Here is a 12563-nt window from a genome sequence, read left to right as displayed (position 1 = left end):
CTGTTCCTTGGATGTCCTGGTGGTACAAATACATGTTATCCCTCAAGTCCTAACCCCCTCAGCTTGCAGGTATCTGCAGGTATCTGCAGAGCTGTAGTTACCCATCCTGGATGTCCATTTTACAACCTTCTCCCAGGGGCTGGAGGGGAGACATATATTTGACTGGACGTGGTAATTTTCTGAGGTTTCAAGAGTGAAAGCTTCACAGCCTCTGTTTCTTAATTCTGAGAAAATCAAGATCTAAGTTTTATTTATATTTTTTAATAATGAAAGTATTTTTGTTTTATTGATATATTGAAAAGGACCAGAAGGAGAGCTGGGAGCTTAGTCACTAGCTGGGAGTCCGCACCAGTCCCTGGGCCAGTGTGCTCTTTGATAGCACTAAGCTACTCTTAAACAGAGCAAGCAGCTGGTATTTTCAAAAAGGCTTAGTCTTGTTGCGTGTACAAATCACAGAACAAGGAAGATAAAAGGTAACACATGTCAAATGTGGTTTTCTCTATACCACTCTTGAATTTAAGGACTGCGGTATCTCCTCCAGGAACATGCCTTGCTTTCCGTGCTAAGTTGTGGACACCACTTGTACAAGCTTCTCAGCTTGGCACATTTTATTAGACCCTGTTTACAGCCATGTTCCAAATGGTTCATGTCAGAGAGATTTCCAGTGCTTCCTGGGGCAGCATTTTCTACCAAAATAATCACAGAAGAGCTGGTTGGAAGGGACCTGTGTAGCTCTCCGGTCCAACCTCCCACTTAAAGCAGGCTTTCAGCAATGCTAGAGCAGCCCAGCTGTGGCTTCCTGTAGCCAAATCTAGAAAGTTGCCAAGGACAGAGATCCATCACCTCTAGTGACCTGTTCCTGTTTTGCAGCAACCTCCTTGGGAAGAAATTTTGCTTGCTGTCCCACCTGAACAGCCCAAGCTGAAATGTGTGGCCAAAGCCCCTTGTTTTAGTAGAAGCAGCAGCTGTAGGAATCCTTGCTAGGCTTCCTTAAAGCATTTATGTCAATTACAGGACATTATTTGTACATCAGGTGCGTTTTATGGGTAATAAAACTCTTTGTCAACTCACAGCTAAATCTGTGACTACATCCTTGCCAATCCACCCTCTCTTATAGACCATAGGAGCAATGCACAATACAGCAGTTGATGTAGTGCCAGAAATAACTTTTAGTAGAGGAAAAACGCCTGAGGAGAAGGAAAACCAAATACAAATCAGACAGCTCTCCAGGTGGCTCTGTGATAAGTCTTGTGTTTGTAGCCCCTGCCTTCCTCCCTCCCTCCCAAACTCAGTTAATTACATGGCCAGGCTAGGATAGTAGCAGGAGTATTAAAAAAGCCTATGTGACAGACTTGTTGCCACAGCCAGCTACCATGCTTGCCCAAAGTCAGGGGAAGAAAACCAGTCAAATGGCCTTGCACATGGAGGATGCTTCTGAGCAGAGAAACAACATCAATTCCCATGAAAAGAGGGGGAGTTGAGGAAGACAAGAGGGAAGGTGGGTGAATGACAGCTGGTAGAGGGCAAGCAAGAAGCATTTTCCCGTTATAGAGCCTAATAGGGATTGGTTTATGGATCTCTCATTCTTTTCACTTTTGGCACCTTTCATCTGAAATCTGGAGACCACAGCGGCATGCAAACTAAACTGGCAACCTCTCATTCAACATTGCTTCTGGATAACCATGATACCAGTTCTGACAGTCACTCCTCACTCTCCTGTCCCTTGTATCCTTCCCTCATTTATGCTAATTTATTTTCTTGCTCTCATTATGTGGCTTTCCCTACTGTAATTAGAGACTTCCTCATTAACATCTGAGCCTTTGAATGCTTTCTGAGGAGACCGCTGCACAAGATCACTAGCAAGGAGAAAATAAATATATAAAGCCCTGCAAAACAACAGCCCTGCTCCCAAGCAAACCGTGAGCCTGTATTTTCCACTTGGTATCTTCTACAGGGAGATGCTCTGAGCAGATGTGGCAGTCTCACTACCAGCTCACCTAGTCATATGTGTTGTGTCACCCCTCTAGCCCTGAAACACAAGGAAAGAATTGCACCTGTCTGAAATAATGAGTCAGTTGTGAATCTTGCATCTTGTCAGGATAGCAGACACAGCCAAAATTTGGAAGAAGTTGTGGGAAATAACAGTTCCAACAGGTAATGGCAAATTGATTTGTGTAGGCTGGCCAGGTGAGACACTTCACTGAATATATGTATTTTTTCCTTCAGGTTTATACAAATGACCATGGCCATCCAAACTATCACCAAGGCATTTAGTTTGTAAATTTAAATTGCAAAATGTCAACAAAGAGCAGCTTTTTAAAGTATTTGCCTTGGCTTCTTACATCTCAGGGAGCTTTCTTCAAAAGCCATCGTACTGCAGAAAGCTTGAGAAGGAAAGAAGAAAATAGTCACATCCTGTTCCTAGAAGTTTAATAAATCTAGGATATAATACATGAAGAAACAAGGTTTGAGGTTTTAATGAAGGTCATTATTGACTCATTCCTGTCCAGCGTACAGTATGTCTTTTTGCACACACATATAGCTGCTGAACACGATCATAACACTTCAAGAGTAGAGGAGGTAGGCATGTCTGCAAGATGTGCATGTTCATGGATTTGAAGTGTTTAAAGAATAATGTGGGGAGGTCACTGGAAACATGATTTGATGGCAATGATAATAATAAAATGGAAAAGTTCTGCCAGTAAAGGAAACCAGTTAAAGAAATGCGTATCATTGCAACACACACAGAATAAGGACGCAAAGCTAATACTGGATAATGTCATTAGGCAATTCAAAGTATTATGCTGAATCATTTCAAAGGGAACTATCTGGTCCAGAATTGGGATCTACCCTTTCTTTGCCCAGTATTTTGAAGATAAGGAAACAAAGGAGGACTACCAGCAACATTCCCAGAAACATACACATTATACGTAAATTTGTGCTTGGCAGGTGATCTAGCAGATCTAAGTCTGTGTCTTCTGTATTCTCATTTTCTTTGCAGTCTGAAAAAAAACCCACAAAAATATGGAATAGCACATTCCGTTTTTAGCAAGGACACAAAAAAGCCCTTGGTCAGAGTTTCCGTTCGGGTGTTCTGCTTTTTCTGAAAACCTAAAGCCAGTCTGTGTTTTCATTAGTTCTTCTTTCTTTAAAAGAAACAAAACAAGCAAAAAACAACAAAACCAACAACCCAAAATGTAATTTAATTACTAATAGCACTGTGATTAAATTTGGCCTTTTGCTTTCCTTCACAGTCAGCCTCCTCAATTCCATCTCCCTGACGCCTTTCTCTGTAGTATTGATTCAGTATTGTTAACCTTTCTTTATTACTTGTTTATGTTCCCCCATCAGTTTAAAAACATCAATAAGAGGCTTTTTAAAAAGGACAGAAGCAACAAATAGAGAGACATTGAGGAAAGGTCAGGATGCAGAAGGCTCCAGTGCCTACTTTGTGGAAGGAGCAAACAGACAGTACAGAAAGGTTAGTGGTCCTGCTGCTGAAGAGAAGGATTTGCTTATTCTCTAGAAATGCCTGCTGCTGGTGCAGCTTTTGCAGCAGACACAAGTATCTGTTCTGCCCAGTCTGAGCTTGGGGCTACTGGAAAGGGCCAGACCTAGCTTCAGTAATGAAGCTGAGTGAGATGGTCTGCAGGATCTTTTCCTTCAGGGATCAGAAAGCTTTCAGTGTGTTTTGGTGTTTCTACTTTCTTTTCACACATAAACCCAATCTGAGGGCATTAACTGTTCTGCAAAGGGCTGTGCTGAGTGGATATGTGTTAGTTGGCTGTGACATGGAAGCAGAGTGGCTGCATCAGCATACGATTGAATGCATTCAGCCATCAGCATTTATATCCTCAGGACAAGCACCACCCAGGAGTCCAAGATAGCTCTCCCTGGGTCTCTCATGAATTAGGAAGGCAATACTTAGAACTGTACAATCATAATGGTATTCATTCAGAAGCTACAACTTCTACTTCTAAACAGCTTTCTTGTTTAGAACAAGCTTGTGCTGTTAGGGAATAAATCCCCTGCTTTTATGCAGTCTGAGATTTATATAGCTGAACACATACTTTAATATGAATAGTCTTAACAAGCTATTAACAATTAACAAATGAAACTTACAGGAAGGTTCCACTTTCATAAGATACTGAACACCTGCAAAGATCTAAAAATCATTTAAAAGGGAGGGAACCCTGTAATAGGTGGTTTGGGTTCTCAGCAGGAGTGAAAGAAAACCAATGTCATATGCCTGTCGTGGAGTAGAGTCTTGAACTGGACAACTTGCAAGCCTGCAAGTAAACTTAACCATGTCACTCCTTTGTTATCAAGAAAAGATCCTAATTTCAGATTTTTCTAGTCTTCAGAAACTCTGTCTTGTGTTTGAAAGGGTTTTCCCAAAGAAATAGTAAAAAAGTATTTCTTTTTTACTTCTTATTTTCATGCAATTCTAACAGCAGTAACACTTGTAGCTTTCAGAAAACAATCTCTTGCCCTGAAAGCTTTCCTTCTTTTGCAGGCCAGTACAGGGGCAGTGAAGGAAATACTATTCGACATAGTAAAGATCTCCACTCCACACATTCAGAGGGTTCTGCTAAAAGATGAAACAAAAGCCACCTTAATTGTTAAAGATACGTTTCTCATGACCTTTTAAGAACAGATGTAATGACATAAGACATATCATCTCTCTTCAACTCAGAAAGTTGTATAAATGATATAACTTTACTATTTATTCTGAGAAGTGACATTGTCATTAAAGCAGTTCAACAAAACAAAACAAAACAAACAACAGCCCAGAAATAAAGCAACACCTTTGATCCTTATGGTAGGTGCAACATGGTCAGGATACTGGATTCTCGTTTTACTTCTGTAAATAAGATGATGTATGAGGATGAATATTCTCTCTCACAATAATGTTGATGACTTACTATGAAAGTTCACCTGACAGAACAATTTTCACTCAAACTTCATGAGTAGACATTTCCTCCCACCGTACTTTTCAGTCTTAAAATGAGATCTTTACTAAGCACAGTATGGCTATTTGTACAGAAAGAATGACTATTTATATTAGGTTGCACAAGGGAATTTAATTTTTCTGAGAGGTATCTTCCCATCTATAAAGAATGTGTCCTGGCTTGGGCTGTTCAGTTACTCCATGAGATCACTAGTTTTGACATTTAGCTCCTTAGGTCTCATTTTATCCATGAGATCTCTGGTTTTGACATTTAGCTCCTTAGGCTTCATTTTCCATCCCAAGGAATAAAGCCCCAGAGTTTAAATGCTACTCATTCTTCATGTTCAGCTTTTACCTAACATTATGGAAAGACAAGGGATAATATAGATTTCTCCTTTTGACTTTCCAGTCACCTGAAGACCTTTACAGGCAGTCAATAAAAGTGTTGAAGCTGTAATTTTTCTTTTCTTTTGAATTTCTTCATTCCATTACATCATGGATATTTTAGACTTAGGCATGTTGTTTTGCTGTTAGTTTACAATAATACTCTTTGCTAAACAGTAATTTGGAATCTGATCCACATTTCAGGAGGGGCTAGGTACATCTTGTACATGGCATATTAACAACAGTTCTGATATGAGATTTTAATATGCAAAGTTTGGGGGTTTTTTGGTTGTTTTTTTTTTTTTGGTTCAGAGAGCTTTCAAGGCTGACATTGATATAGAAGGTTGTGATGAAGCTTACCGTCCCAAGAACCACATTTTTGGGTAAGATTTCTGGCATGTCCTGATTCCAGGTGTGACACATAAAGAACTTTGCATCTTACAGTGTCCCTGAAGACTTGCAGTGAGCTTACAAAACATCAAGAGTGACAAAGTCTACCACTTCTTTTCCACCTAAGAAACTGTTGGAAGGAACAGTGGCTTAGCTGTCACCGAGGCAGAGATGATACAGGTACCATGTTGCTCTACATCTACAGAAGGTATACTTGCAGATCACACTGCTAGATGACAAAAAGGTGGAAAGCTAATAGAAGGAGAACAATCTGTGTGATTCCATCTCAGAAAATAAAAACTGCACCCTTGTTTTCTTAGTCAGGTACATTTCTTCATTTGGAGAATGTCCAGTTGCACGGTAAAGTCAGCACTACCCCTGCTGTAGGATTTGTAGATAAAACCATTGAGGAACTGTTGCTCTGTGCTTGATTGAAGAACACAGTCCCACTTTTAGGGTGATCAGTTTTAGAAATGAAAATGAGAAGAGGGAAGGTACTCCCTGGGCCGTGTGACAAGGGGATGACCTTGCATTAAGTCATTTGATTCAGCATAAGAGCTGGGTCACAGTGTCTGTCTTTTATTGTCATTATGTTATTCCAGTAACGGGAGTACAGAGAGACATAGGAGACATTTTTGTCTGGAAAAATCTGGAGCCAGACTCTTTCCAGTATTATCTCAGGAGCATGAATAAAATCCTCTCTATCATAGGTTTGACTTAGCTAAATCAAGATGTGTCTTCTGTTTTACCCTGGTAACTCCTCGTTATTTTTCTGTAAACACTGAGGTAAGAGTTTTCTGCAGCAGCACACTGACCTAATAAGAGTATGATATGTGCAAGAGAAAAGAGTTTCTGCCTGAATGGCCTTTCTCGATACTCTTTATTCTCTTCTTTGGAAATAAATTTGTCACCCAGTCAGGGAATGAAAACGAAGTCTAAGACAGCAATGAATGATCAGTGGAACACATATATCTCCTATACCCAGTTATGTGGGAGTTCCAGTCCTTGATGACAGTTAAGAACCAACCTATTATAATAAATAGGCAATAAATCTTCATTTACAAAACCCAGACAACAAGAAGTTCTCTTTCTTGAATGTTGTGAAGAACGGCAAGTGCCCAGTCTCCAGCAGGAGAGATAGTAAAATAAGTGGTTTGCTCAGACGGTGGAATAAATGGTTAAGGCCAATGTGAGAAAACTCATTTCAGCAGCAGAGAGAAATGATGACTAAGCTTTTCAAGTTAGTGTTTAAGAGTGATTCACAGAGATCTAAGTATCTACTGTGTAACTCTCCACCAGGAAAGCTGACATCTTCAACAAAGTCAATATGGGTTAACAGAGGAGATTAACAATCACTAATGATATTATTAGGGAATAGGTCTTTGCTTTCCTTTCATAGACAGTGGTTTTGCCTTTCTTAGATCCCTGGTGTAGGTCATCTTAGATGTATAGGTTCAAGCAGAAAACAACTAAATTTGCGCATATAACAACCCAGTAGAGAGATACAGGCTATTGGAAGCAAGATAGCTGTAGGAATACAAGCAATATCACAGAAACAGTTTCTGCCTTCACCTGACAAGATTTTGCTGCTTTCTGGACCAAGCTGAAGTCTCTCCATGGTGCAGCTGTGTGGTATTGCTATGTTGAATGTCTCTGTATCTTTTTACACTGAGTGATGTAAACACCCCATAAGAAAGCCTATACTTTCTGTGAAAACCCTCCAGAAACTGCTGGTTACAACTCACTAGCCTGCAAAACATGAAAGAAAGATGCTGGAGGTGAGGTGGGCTACATCTTACAAGGATGCAGCAGCAAAGCTCATTTTTAGAAACATACCAAAAATAATTATAAAAAAAAATTAACTTCTCAGCAACCCAAAATGCTGTTTCAGTCTCTCTTGTAATTTTCTCTTGTGCCCAAATTTGCAAATTAGAATGAAGTAGCTATTAACTATGGCTGAAGAAGAACAATTGTTGCCTTTTCAGTTAGCCAAAAACTCATACCATAAGAAATCCCCAGCTCTCCTGAAGAGAAGTTGCAGAATAGTCTGTAGACTATTCTAGTGGAGGACTATTACAAATAAAAGCCACTACTTGAACTAACCTATTAGAATAAGAATGCCAACTTTTTAAATCAACACACATAAGCTTAAGAATAATAAAGCCAGACAAATTTGAATTGGAAAATAGATTTAACACTGTACAAATATTAGCAGTACAATGGGGTATTAGAGGAATAATAACACTAACAAGGAACATGAAGATTCGCTATTGATGTCTTCTTGTGAAGGATGGCTTTGTAGCAGATATGCTTGGTCCAAGCACATGTTTTATGTTGGTTAATTACCTATCAATTAGTAACGTCAATGAAATGTCAGAGTTTTGATATTCAGTCCTGCCTAATTCCTCCTGATCCTGAAGGATCAATCTGTGAGGAAATCACTGAGCACAAGGAGGGATATGAAAGTGGAGTTCAGGCTCTTGCCTGTACTCTGAAGAACTAGATGCCTAACCAGCTCTCAGCTTCTTAATGAAGCACTTCTACTCTCTCAAACATATACAAATCTATAGAGATAGAATTGGTCTTATCCTGTGACTATTAGTAACACTTTCAATAAAAGATCCAACTGATATACAATGAAGTAATTTGCTGCAATTATGATTATGTAATGTTGATAATCAGTCCAACCAAAAGAAATAATGAAAGGAACCAAGGAATTTTTATGAAATCAATTAAGTGGAAAGGAAAAAGAGAAAATGGATAATGAGATACTCCAAAGAGCAAGAGTTTCATTTATGTGAACTGTGCTGCAGGGTAGATGGAGCATTTATGAGTGGGCAGAAGTTATACTTGGAAGACCACTGATCTCACTAACTGGAGATCAGATTGAAGGTAGAAAGATTTTAAACATCAGGTGGGAATAAAGAACTCAGAAGAAAATTACACTCTAACTAAAGATCATTTCAGGATATATGATAGAGGACATTTTAAGAACATGAAAGTAACTTTTGCCAAGAGAGATCAGGTGATGGGCAGTCTTAAATTCTTCTACTGCAAGATATTTATGTGTGTAACTTCTGCAAGGACACTGTGAGGGTGTTCAAATACTGGAACAGGTTGCCCTGAGAGGCTGTACAGGCTCTGTCCCTGGTGATGTTCAGAGCCTGACTGGACACAGTCCTGGGCAACCTGCTCTAGCTGACCCTGCCTTCTAAGGAGGTTTAGAATAACTAATCCTGAGAAGCCTTGGAAAATTATGCTAAGCTAAAAAATGCTAAGATAAAAAATCTACCAAGGAAGATAAACAGATTAGCAATAACTCAAATTTTAACTATACTAAAACAAATTAATTGTCCTTTCCTTTGGGTAGACAACTGCAAAGATGCTTATTTTATGCTCCTAAACTAACCTTTCATAGTAGCTTATGATTTTAAGCTTTGCTGGATAGCAAGAGCTGATTTTAGCTGATCTGATCTGTTGCCTGGTTTATTTTTTGCTAGCTGCTTCTTGCTTCACCAGCCTCTATCAGTCTTAGCTATGCTTCGCTCCATTTCTTGACTCACTATATTCTCTAGCTAGCTCCCTGTTTTGCTGCCAGATTTTGCTATTTCAGCTCCTATGAGAGAATGGAGAACAATGAACAAGTCACAGCTCAGCTCACAGGAAATTAGGAAGTAGCTTTTTCTATTCAAACAGCTGCAAAATCTCCTGCTTCTCTGTGTCTTGTCTCTAGCCTTAGAACCACATTGCTGGAAGCAACTGTCTAAAATTAATGGGATGCCCAGACAGAGCTAATTAGCTTAATTTTCTGTACACTGCTATAAATGCAAACTTCATCTGCTTTACTATTTAATTTCTTCTTTTTTTTTAAGTGTAACACAACACAAAGCAGCCACGTTTCAGGCCTCCCCTTTCTTCTTTTCCTTTCTTATGCTTTTTTCACCATGTCCACTGCATAGTCCTTTCCTTTTGTTTTGTTTTGTTTTGTTTTGTTTTGTTTTGTTTTTTCTCCTGGGTTTGTTCCTTCTAAAACTCATGGGGTATAATGAGATATTGGAAGCTTGCCTTCCTTTAACTACCATACCTTTTGTATTCATCTTAACCTTTGGCCAGTGGTGGCCAGAAACTGATGCTGGGCAGATCTGCTTTTATCAGGACTCTCCATCTAAACCATTACCATTACCCAAAAAACAGATTGTTCCAAAAAAATATGATCTCAGTGAAAAAAAAGTTTGAAATAAACTCCTATTCTCTGCAGTTTCTTCTTGAGAAAGAAGCAATACCTCACATTAAGCAATGTCCTCATATTTCATGAAACACTCTGGAGTGCTTTTCCTCTTGGGAAGGAATATGTAATTGTATGCAATGGTATTAGCTGGTAATCCTAGCTATAATATTTATGTTTTAGGACAACTTGTGGCACTCTACAGTCCCTATGTGTACACATAGTAAAAGAAAATCCCTGTCTCAAACAGCATACTGTTTAAATTGACAAGCCATACGAAGACACAAAAACATTTTCCTCATCCCCATCTTAGGGCTAAATATTCAAAGGCTGGGGACATCAGGCAAGTGTTTTGTCACCATAAAGTGGTTTGTTGCTGAATATGGAGGTGAGAAGAATCTCAGGTTCATGTTTTACAATAACTAAAATTGTGTGGAAAAATTATTTGAAGAAACACAATCCAAAAGCGGGTGCTCTCCTGGATTCAACTCATTCAGTCTTGTAGGAGAAGGTGCCAGGAGGAAAAATCATCACACACAAATATGCGCTATTAATATAGTATGACAGTGTTGTAATTCGATTTTGCTTTCAAATTAGAAAGTTAGGAAGGAAGAAAATATGGACTGGAAAACCTGCAATTAAACAGCTATAAGAGATGTACATCTGATGGTGTGTGATGAAAGGATCTTTTTAGCTTCTTTGTTGGAGTATGTTTTGTACCTAACATGTCAACAGTCAACCTGGTGTTCTGTAGGCAGTGCCTAGGTGTAGACAGCTCCCTGTGGGATGCTGGTCCTAACAATGAAACCCATCCCCACATTGTTCTTGTCTACCACTGGCCCTCATACCCACAGAGAAGAGTCCTCCTTGTCCACCAGCAGTTTCCACAGCCCTTGAATCAAATGCCTTTGCTGCTTCTGTTAAAAACTTGTTGGGCATGGATGTTCAGTTGCACTGCTATAGAAAATGCAGTTATAATGCATGTGGAAGTAACTCAGGTCTTACTCTCCAGGGCAGAGCACCCAGTTTATTTGAAGATCTGAGCATGGTCTCTATATCCACATGATATGGCAGTTATTCTGCCTACGCTCTGATGGCGTGAGACCTTCCTGCAAAGGTCTTCAGCTCCTGAAGCAAAATATACTCTGAAGGAAGAACATGGCAGTCTCCAGAAGTTGCTAGAGATCATCTCCTGGATACACAGGGCACCATCTGTACTGAAGTGGCCATATACACAGCTGAGGACTTCTCTGAGCCTACTCTGAGCCCCAGGTTTAAGCAAAAAATGCCTGATATAATGAGAGGGCCACGATGTACCCTGCCAATTTCTTGTTTTCTTGATATGCTGATGAGAATGTGTTTCATGTGCCCTTAGGCTGCCTGAATAGTGTTAGAAGGCTGGCCTGGGTAGTGGAAAGCAACCTTTTCTGTTATTTCCCACTGAAAATTGCTAGCTTCTTTCTAGATATATAAACAAAAAGCTGCATTGGATCTGAAGGATGAACAGCTGGAAAGGTGGAAGTCCATAATCTTTCTGTCAGAGCAATAGTGGTAACAGGAACGCAGCGTGAATATCAGTGATTCCCATAGTATCAAACAACATCAAGGAAGAAAATCCATCAGAACTATGAGCTACAAAAAGGCCATTTTTGGCTTAAGAAGCAGTGGGTTAGTGCAGACTGGGAGAGTGTATCAAGAAAGTATTGCTATTTGCTTGCCCTGCTCTTGCATTCTTCCTAGGGGATCTTTTACAAGTCTAATGTTGGAGATGATGAACTGATGGGACGAAACCCTGGGGAGGAGTTTTGATGTGGTTCTTTAATATAGTTTTTTCAGTGTCACCCATTATTCTCTTTCATAACCAAACAAATAAACAAATGAGTTATGCCAGAAGGCTGAATGAGTTGTGGTCAGAAGCTAAGGCCTCATTATTATTAATACAATAATAGTAGCAATAAATTGTCAGTCTTGCTTACAAAAGAGTACGGTCTTTTTAAGAGCTTTGACCTTGACTTTTCCTTAGTCTTGGTGTAAGCTACGTGGGAGAACTGCTGTCTTGCATCCCCAACCTACTGTACTTCAAAATGGAGGGGGGAGTGTTTTAGAAGCTGAGAAATTGCAAAACGGGACATGTATTCATGCCCGTCTCACTTACCAGGAAATCACTGTGCCTACATAAATTGGACAGGCAGACGACTTTAATGCACTTTGGAAGGAGACCTTTAGGGACTGAAATTGCTATGCTTTGCTAGCAAAGTGGGATGTGGTGTCAGAGTGATTCTTTGCCCAAAATACGTGCACAGAAACAGACACCCATTGACAAGTGCAAAACTGCTTTCAGGATCACCTTATTATTATGCAGAAAAACTGGTGGTCTTTGCTTCTTGCCAACAGGCTTCTGTGCTTAATGCTGTATGGGAGCAAACAGTTCACAGCATAATGAATCAGGGAGCAGAGCAGTGCTTAGATGGTCTTTTAATGGTGAATAATTTTAACCCATGTTGTTGGAGAGGGTGGACACAGCTGGTGCGCATGGCTTCCACTGAGTGCCTTCAGGAGGTGGCCAGACCTGGCTTCTCTAACAGTTGCAGTGTTCAGCTCCCCAGAATTAAA

General features: G+C 39.8%; 1 long non-coding RNA gene across 1 annotated transcript in view; it reads right to left on the bottom strand.

Annotated features, from left to right (window-relative positions):
* Window positions 1–7303: 7303 nt before the first annotated feature.
* LOC133272432 (uncharacterized) overlaps window positions 7304–12563 on the bottom strand; it is a 51369-nt gene continuing 46109 nt past the window's right edge. Inside the window, exon 4 of the long non-coding RNA XR_009744418.1 lies at window positions 7304–7474. This is a non-coding gene — a long non-coding RNA (uncharacterized LOC133272432). The remainder of the gene's footprint in view (window positions 7475–12563) is intronic.

This window comes from Pezoporus flaviventris, unplaced genomic scaffold (genome assembly GCF_033815535.1).
Source record: "Pezoporus flaviventris isolate CSIRO_AGI_PZ_B2104156 unplaced genomic scaffold, CSIRO_AGI_Pfla_v1 ptg000029l, whole genome shotgun sequence".
In the NCBI taxonomy this organism is placed as follows: Eukaryota; Metazoa; Chordata; class Aves; order Psittaciformes; family Psittacidae; genus Pezoporus; species Pezoporus flaviventris.
The sequence above is the reverse complement of the archived record's forward strand: the minus strand, read 5'-3'. Positions and strand labels throughout refer to the sequence as shown.